Consider the following 17,133-nt stretch of genomic DNA (forward strand, 5'->3'; position numbering starts at 1 on the left):
AAGTTTTAAAGACCAGACAATGTATAAATACTGACATATGCTGAAACACATAAATCCATCAACGCGGCATAGAATGCCACATAATTGTAAATATATTTTGCAGCAACAAACATAAAAGAAAGCTAACATGAAAAAGTATCAGAGTTTTTTCCAACTTACAGTATACGTATAGCTCTACATAGGCCTGGGTGAAGGATTTTTACTGTCATCAAAAGGACCAGAATATCAAACCTCTTTTAAAAAATGGGCCCTCAAAAGTTTTCTCTTAATAAAAGTTTGTGTGCAATCTTGGAAAAGTTAATAGAGAGCTGAAGAGGGATAAGTGAAAAAGAATGAGGGACTCGGAATGACGAACTGCATATGCACTGATATTTTGCCATTTCGATTATATACCAACAACATGGATGCATTTTTAGGTATAACTATAGACAGCATAGGTGTGTGCCACGGCTAATATATCAAAAAAGAAAAGAGGCACCCAGAATTAGTTTAATTAAGTTTAGTTTAAAGGGGTTTATAGAGCGCCTGGTGACGCCTCACGGCGTGTCCCCGCGCTGTAGAGAGAGCGTATTATGAGGAGAGAGAGGAGTAGCCTTATGATGTAAATAGCAATGTCTTCAACATCTTTCTGAAAGAGGCCTCATTGGTCTCCAGCCTAATGTCCGTAGGCAGGAGGTTCCAATGCTTGGCTGCAAGAGAGCGGAAGGATCTACCTCCCATTCTGGCTTTTTTGGTGCGGGAAGTTCTGAGAAGGCCCATTCCTTTAGGTCTAAGGGATCTGTTCGGTTCATATAGGGATGCCAGATCCGACAGATAGGCCGGCGCTTTTTGATGGATTATCCTATGGCACCATAGTAGCGCTTTGAAAACAATCCTTTTGCCAATGGGCAACCAATGAAGGGAAGCAAGAGAGGGTCTCGAGGGAGCTCTACAAGGAAGCCTTAGCACCAGGCGTGCTGCAGAATTTTGTAGAACCTGTAATTTCTTGATGTTTTTAGCAGAGGTGCCCAGGAGCAGCACATTCCCGTAATCAATCCGGGACGTGATCAGTGCCTGGGTCATGGTGCGTCTCGAGGTCAAAGGCAACAGATCAAGGGTGCGATTCAGCGTTTTCATTACACCAAAACACTTGCCTACCGTTTTCTTAATGTGGCTATCAAAAGACAGCTTGTTGTCTATCCAGATGCCCATGGAACTAGGGTAGTAAAGGCTATGTATATAATAATGTTCCAACACTCAAGAAAAAATATCTTTACATGAATTATACAATGACCCTGCTTACACAATCAATTTTGAAGAAGATAATTAATTATGATTGTTCAGTATCGTCATAAAAAACAGACAATTTCAATGAGTGAAAAAGGTGCTACAAGTGATGGCGCAATGAGAATGGAAAATCAGTGAGCAATGGCAAATAACAAGGAAACAGCGCGTATGATCGCAACAATGTCTTAGCCATCAAAAAAGCAATCAATACATACAAATTGCACGCTGAGGGAAGCCATATGCAGTTTTAGTTTAAGATGGACACATTGAGGGTATTCTGGCTTGAATTATACACTGCCGGTCATTCATGTCAGTTCGTAGGGCATTGGTCGCCCACCTACTCTTTTGATCACACTTAGTTGTTTATCCTTTATGGGTTGCGAATGCTACTCATCTGCCCTGAAGAAGACACTGTTATGCTTTGAGACGTCAACTTTTCAGTCTTAATCACATTCGTTTTGACTGCTGGACTCATAAGTTTGTTATTATGGGCTTTATGTTGTAATTGCTGTTCTGATGTTCTAATCTTCTACACACTCCATATACAGACTGGGGTGATGGGTTAGCTTCCTCCAGCCTTTGATGGCTTGACGTCTGATTCGTATTTGGGTACTATCCAAACTATAGCCGATCAATGTAGGAAGTGCCATTAATGATTCAAAAGACATCTAAAGCAATGCAGGTTTCACCCAACAATCCACAATGTAGAGGGTGCGTCTGAGAGGAAAGGGGCTTAAAAGTGAAGGCTTCAACTAAGGAAGTATACGTTTAGCGCAAAGTTCATCGTTGTTTGATCTTCTCTAGAAATGTGTCTCATTTATCCCCTTTAGGTCTCATACCATTGATCACATCTGAGTGGTCTACTGCAGCATTATTAGCACTTCATGTATGTAACTTTCGGTTATCTAATTTGTAATTAGAATTTAGAAACCTCTGGTAAATCATGGAGGTCATTTTGGGTTCACCAGAGGTAGATGCTGCTGCCCATGGCGTTGCCCTGGCTCAGAACCTGCCACTTATGTCTGAGTTAGTTCCAGGCATTACAAAAACTGAAAACAACCTCGGATCTCTGAAGCGTGTTAACCTTTTGTAGTTTCCATCCCCCTCGTTCTCCCCTGGGCATTGAACTGCAAATTGGAGGCGCAGTGCCAGAGCAATTCATAAAAGAAGTGCTGAGGCCCAAAGTTTTGCTCAGAACTCTGCGCTATCGAGTATCAGCGTGCCAAATAACAAGGCTGCTTAATCTTATTTCCACCTTATGCCTTAACCACCACCAGACATTCTCTTTTCCTTCACCACATTCTTGCTGGTTCTTTTAATCCCTGCTTTCTCCCATCATTGTTTTTCTGTCTTTTACTCTCTCCTTTCTTATTTTGTGTTTTTCTATCAATTTCTATAGGTTAAAAAGAAATAAGTGTAGATTCCCAAAGCTATGTGACGTTGGGCCCCACCTGAAACCACTGGCTCATTAAACTGCCGGAAACTCTTGTAAGAGTAGCTGTCACCTCACCAGTTCTTGAGGAGGGAGTGTTAATTTGCGCTCTCTGTATGTCACCACGAAGTGCAAGGGGGGAGGAATATGGCCGTAACACAGGCAACCCTCCAGTGGCTCCCAACCATTCAAGGGGGGTCCATTCAGCCCAAGGCCAATGAATATCTGTTTGATCTGGGAGACTCGGTGGGTGGGATGGGGTGGGAGGGTGGCTCATTACATTCTGAAAGGGGGGTCATTTTGTGTTATGCCACTGGGGACGAAAGCCTAGAATCAGCCCTTTCCTACCATCCATGATCTGTGAACTGGTATGTAAAACAAGGGAACCCGTGTAGGTAGCGAAGGACCTCGGGTAATTAGAATTATAAGGCTAACAAAGGCCCAAGGCTCATTTTAAATATCATGCCGAATAATAAGCACAGGCTTCGAATAAGAACTGCGTCTTTACCTCCAGTGTCCAGCCGGACACTGGAGCTGGTTATTCTTCCTTTGTACTGTTCTTTCCCCTTGGTCTCGGTACAGGCTTGTGCCCAGTCACCTGTGGCTTGTTCCACTTCTTAATCCTGTATACAATTATAAAAATCTTTTGAAATAAACATCTCCTTGTCCGGCTGGACACTGGAGGTAAAGACGCAGTTCTTATTCGAAGCCTGTGCTTATTATTCTGCATGATATTTAAAATGAGCCTTGGACCTTTGTTAGCCTTATAATCCATGATCTGTGAGCCAGCAAGTTTTCCAAGGGTAGATAGATGGGCATGGAGTCAGTCCCATGCTCAGTGCATGTCAGTAAGTATGTCTTTATAGGCCTCTCTTCAAGGTTCTGCTATAGCAGCCTGACCAGGGTTTAGGCCAGTGCTTAATTAGTAAAAGAAAGACTGCGGTAGCTCAAGGTCCTGCTCTGAAGCTTTAGGCCCATGCAATAAATAACCGAATAGCAAGGCTGTGCAGTATTAAATCTGTATTATGACTCTTAGGCCCACAATCAGTTGCTCCCCACCCTTTATCTCACTCTTGCAGGGTCCTACTTTTTCCCTTTATCACAGTGTTTCTGTCTATCTCTTCCTCCGGCTTTCCGTTTTGTGTGTTTTTGGTCCCTTGCTATTGCTAAACCTATGATATGGAAAAATCAGTGCCAGTCTCCAGAAATGAGGACCAGTGATTTCCAACCACCGGTTAAAATTAAGCTCTGTTGTGGCTGGCATGTAGATGGATATTTTCGTTTGTGCTCGATTAAATGGTATTTTCTTTGTGGTTATGCGGCCCACTCTTGTCAATTATTGCACTGATCTGTAATTTCTTGCACTCTGCCCCGCAACTAGTTTATACATTTTGCAAAAATGCATTGCCACTATAATGAATAGCTAGTGGATTCAATAGAACCTTATTTTGTGTACACATTTTCCATGTTAGTAGAACAATTAAAAATGTTCAGCTTTTTCTCTAAGCATTTTATTTGTCAATAATCGTTTTTCTGAGCTATTTAGAAAGGTGTTAGCATTCTTAAAATAGTTTAGTCTTCTTGACACCATCAACATGTTCATGTCCTTCAATTTGATAAATATCTTCTTTGAATACTAAATCCAAAGCAATATTTACTCCTCCATGAGCAGACACGCAGACTCATGAATGATACATTTATCACCATTGAGCCGTATTCCCTCTATGGGACCTAAAATAGATTGTATTCTGATAGTCAATTCATTTGCTCACACTAGATGGGTCTTTAAAAGAAGATCTTCCAGTTCCTCTGAAGTTATCTGTTTTTGAGACATCTTTACTTTGCCCCAGAAAGACTGAACTATTCCAACCACTCTAGAGGAAATACAGTCTGACCACAAGTGAGCAATGCCTCTGGACGACAGGATAAGGCAGCTAGCACACTCTTTGAACCAGGCACACAAGTGATAGTAGAATTAAATTGGTCAAAAAAATGTGCATCTGGTTTAGTGACAGTTCTTGCCCTGAAGGTTTCATAAACACTCTAAGTTGCAAACAGTTCGGATTTCTCTACTCAGTGCAAGCTATGTGTGTTGCTTTTTCAGGTGCTCAATAGTTCAGCTCAAAATCAGACAAAACATGAGATAAGTAAAGACTGGGGCCCTTGTGTCACAAGGTGATGCAAATGCAAAGCAAGTCCCTAATAGAGATTTATTAGGCCATGCAGGGCCACCTACTGTGGCTCACCTTATGTGGCTCTGCATGGCATAGTCAATCTGGAGTAAAACAAGGCAGCACAAGTTGCTGCCTTGTATTGCTCTGCCATTCCATGGTTTAACAATAGTAAATCAATCAGGGCATTTGTTAGGCGCGCTACATACCCGGGAGGGTCTCAAGGCGCTGCGAGGGGGCGGGGGCGGCCTGCTACTGATCGAAGAGCCAGGTCTTGAGAAGTCGACTGAAGGCCAGGAGGTCTTGGGTCTGCCGTAGGTTGGTGGGGAGGGTGTTCCAGGTCTTGGAGGCGAGGTGGGAGAAGGATCTGCCGCCCGCGGTTTTTCGGATGCGTGGCACTGTGGCGAGGGCGAGGTTGGCGGAGCGGAGCTTGCGGGTAGGGGCATAGAAGTTGAGTCGTTTGTTGAGGTATGCTGAGCCGGCGTTGTGGAGGGCCTTGTGTGTGTGGATGAGGAGCTTGAAGGTTATCCTCTTGTTGACGGAGAGCCAGTGTAGGTCTCTCAGGTGGGGTGTGATGTGGCTGCGGCGGGGGATGTCGAGGATCAGTCATGCCTAGGCGTTCTGGATGCGTTGCAGCCGTTTCAGGAGTTTGTTCGTCGTTCCTGCGTAGAGGGTATTTATGTAGTCCAGTCTACTGGAGACGAGGGCCTGTGTTACTGTCTTCTCGATTCGGTGGGGATCCACTTGAAGATTCTGCAGAGCATTCGCAGTGTGTTGAAGCAGGATGAGGAGGCGGCATTGACCTGTTTGGTCATGGAGAGGGTGGAGTCGAGGATGACCCCCCAGGTTGCATGCGTGGTCCGTGGGTGTCGGGGCTGTTCCCAGCGATGTTGGCCACCAGGAGTCGTCCCATGCTGATGGGGTGGAGCCGAGGATGAGGACCTCCGTCTTGTCCGAGTTCAGCTTCAGTCGGCTGTTCCTCATCCTTTCGTAGACGGCCTTCATTCCTTCGTGGAGGTTGGTTTTGGCGGTGTGAGGGTCTTTGGTGAGGGAGATGATCAGCTGGGTGTTGTCGGCATAGGTGAATAAGTGTGGGCCTAAAATTCGTTCCGCTCGCGGAATATGCGTATTTTCTGCAATTTCGCGATCCGTGAATCTCGCGAAATTGCAGAAAAATCCGCGAATCCGCAGGCGGTACGAATTGTACATCAAGCAGCACTTACAGGGTTACAGCAGGTGCCCAAGTTTAAGCTAATTTCTTTGTAACCATTTACAAATTGGTTACAAAGAAATTAACTTCAACTTGGGCACCTGCTGTAACCCTGTAAGTGCTTCCTGAGCGGTGCCTCGTTGCCTACTTGCAACTATTCTCTGACCCTGCTCTGACTCTCGAAGCAGGGTCAGAGAATAGTTACAAGTATTGCAGCGAGGCTCCTGTCACAAAAAATAAACGTCAACAAGAAGCACTTACAGATATAAATATAACAGGAGCCCGAGTTCAAGCTCAAATTCAGTAACGCTTTAATCAGCCCAAACATTAGTGAGCAATGTCGAGGCTGGGCAAGTGTGCTTAACCCCGTCTCTGCCGTCGAAAATTAGCTGTAATACTTCGGGGAGGTCTTTGCATCCATGAGTTTCTCGAGCGTGATCCCCGTGTGGCTGTGGCCAGGAGGCTGCTTTCTCCTCCTCACCTGCTGCCCTGCTCGCTCTCTGACCCATACACAAGAGGCATGTGAACACGCATAGAAGCCCCGCCAGTTTGGCCCCGCACATCACACACTAGCGGTATCAAACGTCTTCCCGCCCTTGCCCCATTATGATGGGCAGCTCACTCAAGGGCCATCGGCGCCTTTTGCCGCAGCGGCAAAGTTACAGGCACACACGGTCACTGGGGACAAATCATCTGGCCCTTCGAGCGTGATCCCCGTGTGGCTGTGACCAGGAGGCTGCTTTTCCTCCTCACCTGCTGCCCTGCTCGCTCTCCGACCCATACACAAGAGGCATGTGAACACGCATAGAAGCCCCGCCCGTTTGGCCCCGCACACCACACACTAGCGGTATCAAATGTCTTCCCGCCCTTGCCCCACTATGATGGCCAGCTCACTCAAGGGACCTCGGCGCCTTTTGGCGCGGCGGCAAAGTTATAGGCACACATGGTCACTGGGGACAAATCATCTGGCCCTTCGAGCATGATCCCCGTGTGGCTGTGACCAGGAGGCTGCTTTTTCCTCCTCACCTGCTGCCCTGCTCGCTCTCTGACCCATACACAAGAGGCATGTGAACACGCATAGAAGCCCCGCCAGTTTGGCCCCGCACACCACACACTAGCAGTATCAAACGTCTTCCCGCCCTTGCCCCACTATGATGGCCAACTCACTCAAGGGACCTCGGCGCCTTTTGGCACGGTGGAAAAGTTACAGGCACACATGGTCACTGGGGACAAATCATCTGGCTCTTCGAGCGTGATCCCCGTGTGGCTGTGACCAGGAGGCTGCTTTCTCCTCCTCACCTGCTGCCCTGCTCGCTCTCTGACCCATACACAAGAGGCATCAGAACATGCATAGAAGCCCCGCCCGTTTGGCCCCGCACACTAGCGGTATGAAACGTCTTCCCGCCCTTTCCCAACTATAATGGGCAGCTCACTCAAGGGACCTCGGCGCCTTTTAGCGCCGCGGCAAAGTTTCAGGCACACATGGTCACTGGGGACAAATCATCTGGCCCTTTACGCAGCTGCAGTGTAGGAAAAGCACTATACATTTACCCAAAGAGGTAGCACTTACTGATTAGCCAGTAGAAAGTACTCCAGTTGAGTATGGTGCAATCGCAAAAAAATCTGTGATTTCGTGGGAAAATCCGCGAATTCGCGGATGTTTTTGCGATTTCGCGGACCGCAGATCCGCAAAATTCGCCCATACTTATAGGCGATGATGTTGAGGTTGTGCTGATGGGCGACGTAGGCGAGGGGTGCCATGTATATGTTGAACAGTGTTAGGCTGAGGGAGGAGCCCTGGGGTACGCCGCAGATGATCTCGGTGGAGCTGAAGGGGGGGAGGAGGACGCTCTGTGTTCTGCTGGAGAGGAAGGATGTGGTCCAGTCCAGGGCCTTCTCTTGGATCCTGGCGTCGTGTAGGCGTGTTCGTAGTGTCTGGTGGCAGACCGTGTCGGAGGCGGCTGACAGGTCCAGGAGTATGAGGGCTGCTGTTTCTCCATTGTCGATCAGGGTCCTGATGTCGTCGGTGGCGGCGATGAGGGCGGTTTCGGTGCTGTGGTTGCTGCGGAAGCCGGACTGGGATGGGTCCAGGATGTTGTTGTCCTCGAGGTAGCGGGTCAGTTGCTTGTTGACGATTTTCTCGGTGACCTTCACCGGGAACGGGACCAGGGAGATGGGACAGAAGTTCTTGAGGTCCTTGGGGTCCACCTTTGGTTTCTTGAGTAAGGCGTTGATTTCGGCGTGCTTCTAGCTCTCTGGGAAGGTTGCTGCCTCGAAGGAGGTGTTGATGACTTTCCGGAGGTGGGGTGCGACGATTGTGCTGGCTTTGTTGAAGACGTGGTCCGGGCAAGGCTCTGACGGAGATCCGAAGTGGACGGAGTTCATGATTTTGATGGTGTCATCGTCGTTGACGTTGGACCATGCGGTCAGGCAGCAGGTGATCGTGGCCATGGGGATCTCGGAGGTTGGCGGGATGGTCGTGGTGTTGAAGCTGTCGTGGATGTCTGCAATCTTGCGGTGGAAGTAGGTGGCCTGTGAGTCGCACAGGTCCTGCGAAGGGGGATGTCGTTGTTGTTGGAGCTAGGGTTGGAGAGTTCCTTCATGATGTTGAAGAGCTCTTTGCTGTTGTGTGCGTTGTTATCCAGGCGGTCATTGAATGCGGTCCTCTTGGCGGTTCTGATGAGTTGATGGTGTCTGCGGGTGGTGTTCTTGAGGGCCGTGTGGCTGTTTGCTGATCGTTCGCAGTGCCAGTTCTTCTCCAATTTCTGGCAAGTATGCTTGCAGGCCTGGAGGTCTTCGGTGATCCAGGTGGCTTTCTTGCTGGTGTGACTGTTGGAGGGTTGGAGGGAATGTGTCAGAATGCTAAGCCTTCCCAGAGGAGACATAACCAGGAGAAGGTTTATTTCTTCTCGTTTTTAGGTCAGCATCAGCACCTGTGCTGCCTGCAAGACCCTTTGTAATCACTTAACTCCACGTTATTTCTGCCTGCTGCTTATCATAGGCTCCTTCCAGTGCCCCTCTTAATTGCTGCATCCTGAGTTGTTCTGGCTGCCAGTAGCTCACTTCTGTTTGAGGCAGAGGAGCACAGGTCGATTACAGTCTCCATGCTGTGTCATTATGTATCTGTTTCTGTGGAGAACTCTTTTGGTTTTCAAATTTCACTCCAAGATGGTGTAGCCTTGTTCCACTGCTGCCTCATTCTAGCGCATTCGCTTTCAGAGTAACTTTGTTCCATTGCTGCCTAGTGCCTGCTTTAACTAACTATTTACATTCCTGAAGCAACTACTGAAGAGGCCACTGAGCGCACACAAAAGGTGCGCGCACTGGTCGTACATGCTGACATTAATGGAATACCTGATTATTCTGTCATTCACCCTGAAACCGGAGCGGCCTGCTAACTTTTTTTTATCAATTCCCAGCACGCTTGCTCGGGAATTTAAGATTACAATTAAACGAAGAGCAGCGCTTGCCCATCAGATAAAGAGTTTATAGAAGGAATGAAAAACATGGGATTATTTATGCTGCATGAAAAATAAATAACGTTTTAATTCTGCTTCTCCTCTTTTCAAGGTAACGAGCCACAAGGGCTTCTTTTGACCTCTGTGCGAATATATGTAGTGAATGTCATTTTCATATGGTGCCAAACAGGCTGAGACATTCCTTCAGGTCGTTTTCGAGTAGTTTTTTTGAGATTTCACCTTGGGTTTTGAAAAGTTTTGTGGCATGGTTCACAGAATGGACCTTTAGTAATTCAATTATAAAAAAATTGGCATTATGCATTGGATAAATAATGCCATCGATATTGTTTTGAAATAAAAGGTGTTTGTATTTACGTCCTGTTTGTAAAACATGGTGTTGACACTACTGCTTCTGTGATAGAATTACAAGTGGGAATGGCATTTCTGGATAGTGCGGTGGGATTGAAAACATATCTTTGCTCCAAGGAATCAGCCCGTCAGATGTGGGCATCACTAGACAAGGCGCTAGACCCTTTTATACTTCTGTGTATATCGTGTCTATGAAAAATCAATAAAAATATTCATTAAAAAAAAACACTGGGAATGTAACTACATCTTATTTAACTTCCCGTTTTTATTGCAATTTGTTTTAAATGTTTGAAAAACAAATAATTGAAGGTTAATGCGGTCATCTGAGCCTACAGATTTTGGAGAAATTCAGGAAGCCTTTTCACCTCCTCTCGGGGCATGGGGCATCATACAGTTTATAAGGGAGAAGGCTATTGTATTGGTTTTTATTTTTTGTTTGTTTGTTTTCCTAGACCTTTTCTTTCCTTGTAAAGGTGCCTGGATAATCAGGTAAGTAAGGTATTTGGTCTTTTCATTTTGCACTTCAGCAGAACCAATTAAAGCAGGTCCTTCGTACAACTGATGTATTTATTGATTATAGCTTTATTGTTAGGCTGAAATCCGGGGGAAGAAGGTTACAATGCTTCCTAGAAGCAGGAACACTAGTGTCTATTATATTTTCAGTGCAGCAAAACCACTGTTTCCTCTTTTTCAGTTTGGCCAGAGACCATTGCTCTAGTTAGGGTCATAGAATGTCAATAGTAAATAGGGTGTGTGGGGGTAAGGCAGTGTTAAAGGAGGTCATTGTCAATTAGAAAGGAAGAGAACACAATTTAAAGTGACCTATGAAGATGCTACATTTAGATACCATTTTTAGGGTTATAAGGATTTCTGTAAGGTTTTTCCACCTGGGGTGTTAGTTGACAGGGAGTTCACATTTAGACTTTAGTTGAAGCGACTTGCAGCGGCAGAGCCTGCTTCCCTGGGGCTGTGTGCAAAAGCATGTCAGCCAAAGGACATCTTTCAGGTTTGCCCGCCCTCCTCCTCTCCACCCCACAGGAGCCCTCCTGCCTCAGCTCCTATTTATTTTTAATTTTTTAAAATTTTATTTAATGCGATTTTATGTAGCGCGAACTTTACCCGAAGGTGTCAGAGCGCTTTACATAAGAACCAGTTGCAAAACATAAGGACTAAGGATTACATGTGTTACATAAAAGACATTGCAAATGTACAAGATGTAAAGTCACACAAGAACGAGATACAAACAGAAAGAAAAATTGCAAATGTACAAATAGTAAAGTCACTCAAGGAAGAGATACGAATGGATATACTCTAAGAGTCACATAGGAATGGTAGAGAGTACAAAGGTCTACTGCATATACTAGTGATGAGAGTTATCTCTATATACATAGGTAAGGGATACAAATGGATATATTCTAAGAGTCACATAGGAATGGTAGAGAGTACAAAGGTCTACAGCATATACTAGTGATTAGAGTTATATCTATATACATAGGGAAGGGATACGAATGGATATACTCTAAGAGTCACATAGGAATGGTAGAGAGTACAAAGGTCTACTGCATATACTAGTGATTAGAGTTATCTCTATGTACATTGGGAAGGGATACAAATGGATATACTCTAAGAGTCACATAGGAATGGTAGAGAGTACAAAGGTCTACTGCATATACTAGTGATTAGAGTTATCTCTATATACATCGGGAAGGGATGCAAATGGATATACGCTAAGAGTCACATAGGAATGGTAGAGAGTACAAAGGTCTAATGCATATACTAGTGATTAGAGTTATTTCTATATACAGAAAAGCAGAGTTCCATTAAGTGGGGTCGGAGGGGGGATGCAGTCACAGCACCATGGGAGGGTGGGAGGGGAGGGATACACGGGTATGTAGAAAAGGCAAATCAGAAAAAGGAAGAAACATTTGAGGATCGTCAAGGTGGGAAACGAGGGAAAAGGGTTGAAGAACGAGGGAATGGGCAAGATGGTGGGTCAGGGTCCAGAGTAAAGCGGCCGAGAGCAGCAGCGAAATGGCGGCCAAGACAAAAGAAAAAGTAAAAAAGTCCAGGAGAGTCCGTGGCGTAGTTTCTTTCATTAGAATGTAGCTGCAGGGTTGCTGCCTGCAACTGTTTTTAAAAAAAAAAAAAAATTTAAGGGAGCAAAAAGTAGAGTTATCAGTGGCCTGTGAATTCCTGACATTCCTGATCCTCCCCCCTCCGTCTGCCCGAGCCCTCCCTGCATTAGCAGTGCACACATAGAGCAAAAGACCCTCTTAAAATCGGAACTCTCTGTGTACATATCCCAAACTCACACCTTTGCTAACTGTTCGCACTACCTTGCTCTCCATGTTTACATCTCAGAGTCCGCTTACAACTTGCTAGCGGCTTGCTGTACATTGGGCCAAGCCATGATTATCATATGTCTGGGCGGTGTTCGCATGAACTATACTTTGCTAACACTCTCTTAAGGTACATGTTTGCTTCTTTTAGTAGAGGGGTCTGTTGACAAAAGTTTAATTGGCAGATGCATTCTGTATTCACAGTGCAAGGAATGATACTCCTCACACCACAGAGGGCTCTGTGCATCTTAAGAAAGGGAAACACTTATCATTTTGGTTAACTTGTGAAGTAACAAATCTTTGTTTACCCCAATGGTCCGCTGAGTCTGTACAGAGATGTGGCTGTATCCAGCTGGGGTTCTGTTTATTGCAGACACAGCCAGGTCACACCTAGCAAATATGCATTTGCGATGCAATAGATGTTGCATAACTGAAAGTTTGAGCTATTGGCATTGCATTATTATTTGCAATGCCTATTGGTCAAACTTTCAGCAATGCGAGACCTATTGCATTGCAAATGCTTGTTTCCTCTTTCTACCCGTGCTACAATGTGCACAGGCAGAAAGAGGAAAAGGCCTTAGAGGATTGTTTTTTGTACAGGAAGGTGTCCCTGCCTGCCCTTGCACCATGGTGTTGTTTGATCAATAATTGTCTCCTGCTTTCTTACCAGTAATACAGATCCAGGGCGCCGGGAAACCCTCAGGGTAGCTGTCGCGCCATATAAATGCAGTAAATAAATAAATAAATAATAAATAAATAAATAAATGTAAGAAAACGAGTTACTTACCTGTAACTTCAGTTATCCAGTATTGGTATCTTTCATAGATTCACATGCTTAGAATCATCCCCGCCGACGAGGTGGGAGTCTCGCGGTACAATAAAACATATACATTACAGTCATAATAATATTACATTATAGGCTACAGTAGATAGCAAGTCACTACATTACCCTTTCTTAGTCCTTTTGTAAAAATAACCAAACTTGGAAACTAACCAATCAGGCAGCAGCATCCTCTTAGAACCTTCCCCACAGAGAGGCAAACCGTCAGATTTTCGTAGCACAAGTGACAGTTAGTATGGCATAATGATAAGGTAAGCCTCTCCGGGGAGGAGGGTGGGTCGCATATGAATCTATTAAAGATACCAATACTGGATAACTGAAGTTACAGGTAAGTAACTCATTTTCTTATCCAGTATTGGGGTATCTTTCATAGATTCACATGCTTAGAATCAGAGTAGCTAGCAGTAAATAATACATAAATGCATAGAGGATGGTGGGTATCATAAGAAAAATCGATAATACACCACATCAAGCAGGCATATCTGTACTGAAATAACTAGTAAGCCATACATATACGCAACTTTTGGTTAAGAATAATAAAGAGATGTACAATAGCAGACACAATATATTCCCATCACAAGGCTCAAGCAGGCATATCTGTACTGAAATAACTAGTAAGCCATACATATACGCAACTTTTGGTTAAGAATAATAAAGAGATGTACAATAGCAGACACAATATATTCCCATCACAAGGCTTACCTTATCTCAAAAGGTTTAGTAGTACTGCTTGTCCAACTGCTGACTCAGCCTCTGTTGCCAGATCCAGGCAATAATGCAGAGTGAAAGGTGCACACTTTTCCAGGTTGCAGCACAGCAAATCTTATCCAAAGTCACACCAGCAAACAGTGCCTTAGATGAGGACACTGCACTGGTCGAATGAGCTTTAGGCTTATTTGACAACGGATGGCCGCCTTGGAATGACAGAATTGAATAGTGGATGCAATCCACCTTGAGATAGTAGCTTTTGATACTGCTGATGCTAGCTTGTTACCACCATAAGAAAGAAATAATTGGTCAGATTTTCTGATGAATACAGTTCGAGATATGTAGAACTTCAAGCATCTTTTGACATCCAAAGAATGTAAAGATTTTTCCACCGAGGAAGACAGATTAGGAAAGAAAGTCCGCAAGACCACAGGTTCGTTGGGATGAAATGAAGTAGGAACCTTAGGTATGAACGTGGGATTAGTCCTTAAAAGAACATAATCATTGGCAAATTTCAAATATGGTTGTCTTATAGTGAACGCTTGCATTTCACTCACTCGTCGGGAAGAAGTGAGTGCCAAGAGAAGAGCTGTCTTCCATGAGAGATATTTTAAATCTGCTTTATGAATGGGTTCAAATGGATGTTTCATCAGTTGTTGTAGCACCAAATTCAGTCTCCATTCCTGAGGAGGAGCTCTAATAGGTGGAAAAGATCTGAAAAGGCCCTTCAGGAACTGCTTAATGAGACGATTGGAACAAAGTGATGGCTCTCCTGAAGATCGTCTGTATGTAGAAATCGCGGCCAGGTGCAATTTAACTGAAGCAAACATGAGGCCAGACTTAGATAATGACAATAGATAAGGCAGAACCTTATCAGGAGAACATTCCATGGGCCGTAAGTTGTTGTTGCTGCACCAGTGCACCATTTTAAGGCATAGGTCCGTAATATAGAAGGGGCTCTTGCTCTATTCAAAATATCTCTGTAGTCTTGAGGTAAGTCTATATTTTTGAAGTCTGTGAATCCAGAAACCAAGCATGGAGCTGCAGTTGAGCTGGACAAGGATGGAGAATCTGGCCTTCGCTCATGGACAACAGATTCGGTAGTACTGGAACACGGAATGGCTTGCACTTGGAGAAAAGGAGAAGTTCTGTGAACCAGTGCTGACGTGGCCATTTCGGTGCAATTAGAATCATGCAGCATGGTTCCCTTTTGATCTTGCGCAGAAGTCTCGGGATCAGGGGAAACGGAGGGAACGCGTAGGCAAAAATTCCCGTCCACCTCATCATGAAGGCGTTCCCCAGGAGCCCTTCTCCGGTTCCCAACTCGCAAAGAATAGGCACTTCCGATTGGTTTTGAGGCAAAGAGATCCAGCTTCGGCTTGCCCCACTTCTGAAAGACATTCTACAGAATCATTTGATTCAGTTCCCATTTGTAGCAGGATTTTGTTGTCCTTCTGAGATTGTCTGCCAAGGTGTTCTGGACTACTGGAAGATGTTCCACCTTGATTGCAATATTGTGCAAGAGAAGCCATTTCCAATTGTTTTGAGCTTCTTGGGACAGAATGTGAGATCTGGTACCCCCTTGCTTGTTTAAATAATGCATGCAAGTGGTGTTGTCGGTTCTGATGAGAACTGTAGAACCCTGGAGTCTTGGCAGAAAAGACTGCAGAGCCAGAAAAATGGCTCGAAGTTCTAAAAAGTTGATGTTCATCTTTGCCATTGCTGTAGACCATCTTCCTCTTACGCTGAGGTCCTGAAGATGGGCACCCCAACCTTCTAGGGAGGCATCCATAGTGAGTATAAAGTCCAGAATCGGAGGCTGAAAACTGAGCCCTACTGAGACATTTCTGGAACACCTCCACCAAGTAAGAGTTTCTTTCATAACTGGAGTTACTTGGACTAGGTCTTCGAACGAACCCGAGATCTGGAGCCACTGATTGTCCAGCTCCTCTTGAATTGGTCTCATTTTCAGCCGCACATGAGGCACTAGCAGAATTGCCGAGGAAATGATCCCCAGAAAAGATTTGATTAGTCGCACTGAAGCAAACTTTCTTTTTAGGAGATCTGATGCCAGAGAGACAAGGCGAGTTATTCTTTCTTTGGACAAGTATGCTTTGTTTTGAAGAGTGTCCAGTTTTGCTCCCAAAAATTGAATTAGTTGGGAAGGATAGAGGCTTGACTTCTGGACTTTTAGAGAGAGGCCTAGAGAGTGAAAAACTTGCAGGCATTTTGCTGTTGCGTGAGAAGCCTGACAAAAGGATGGAGCCTTTATCAGCCAGATATGAAATGAAATGAAAGAGACATTTATAAAGCGCATGGCTACCCTAGGCCTCCCAGCGCTAAGAAGAGAGCATACAGATAGGAACTAATTATCAGGCTGGGAATAGAGGAGTCTTCAACATTTTTCGGAAAGACAGATGATCTTTTGTTAACCGAATATGTTCCGGAAGGTCATTCCATTTCTTGGAGGCAACATACGAGAAACGTCGTCCTCCACTTCTGGCCCTCTTAATTTTTGGTACTATGGCCATGCGTTTACTTTCAGACCGGAGAGCTCTTTTAGGACAATATGGGGAGACCATCTGATGAAGTATTGGTGGACCATTAGAATTTAGAATCTTATGCGTAATGCAGATAGATTTGAATTGAATTCTCTCAGCAATTGGGAGCCAGTGGAGATGATTCAGCGCTTTCCTCACTGATTCTCTTCGATGGATATGCAGAAGCATTCTTGCTGCACAATTCTGAACCTTCTGAAGCAGGTTTATCGTGTACTGCGGAGCTCCAAGAAAGAGCGCATTTGCATAATCCAGGCGTGGCATTATCAACGCCTGGAGAAGCAGCTTCTTCGCATAGAAGGGTAAGAGAGGAAGAATTTTTCTCACCATTCTCATCATTCCAAAGCAGCACCCTGCTACTTTCTTTGCCTGGAACCTCATGTTAAGTTTGTCGCCAAGCCAAACACCTAGACTCTTTATATGGTCTTTGGGTGTGGGCATATTCCCCATACAGTTGGGCCAGTTAAATGACAGACCAGGTTGCCAAGTTTTTTTTGCCCACTATCATAAGGTCCATTTTTTCTCCATTCAATTGTAGGAAGGAGCCTTTCATCCAGGCTGAGATTTCCTCAAGGCACCTAGGGAGATGATCCACACTGTCTCTAGACTGATTAAGAGATACAATTAATTGTGTATCATCGGCATACGTTACTATTTGTATGCCAAATGGTTCCACAATTTTTACCAAGGGGTGCATATAAACGTTAAAAAGAGTGGGGCTCAAAGAAGAACCCTGTGGCACTCCACATTTCAATTGCATGATCTTAGAAATTGTATCATC

At 44.9% G+C, this 17,133-nt stretch overlaps 1 protein-coding gene across 6 annotated transcripts in view; it reads right to left on the reverse strand.

The window, feature by feature from the left end:
- The window catches only part of LOC144771467 (potassium/sodium hyperpolarization-activated cyclic nucleotide-gated channel 2-like), a 1,987,727-nt gene that overhangs the window by 322,658 nt on the left and 1,647,936 nt on the right, over positions 1-17,133 (reverse strand). The gene's annotated exons all lie outside the window — the stretch shown is intronic.

This window comes from Lissotriton helveticus, chromosome 8 (assembly GCF_964261635.1).
Source record: "Lissotriton helveticus chromosome 8, aLisHel1.1, whole genome shotgun sequence".
Classification (NCBI taxonomy): Eukaryota; Metazoa; Chordata; class Amphibia; order Caudata; family Salamandridae; genus Lissotriton; species Lissotriton helveticus.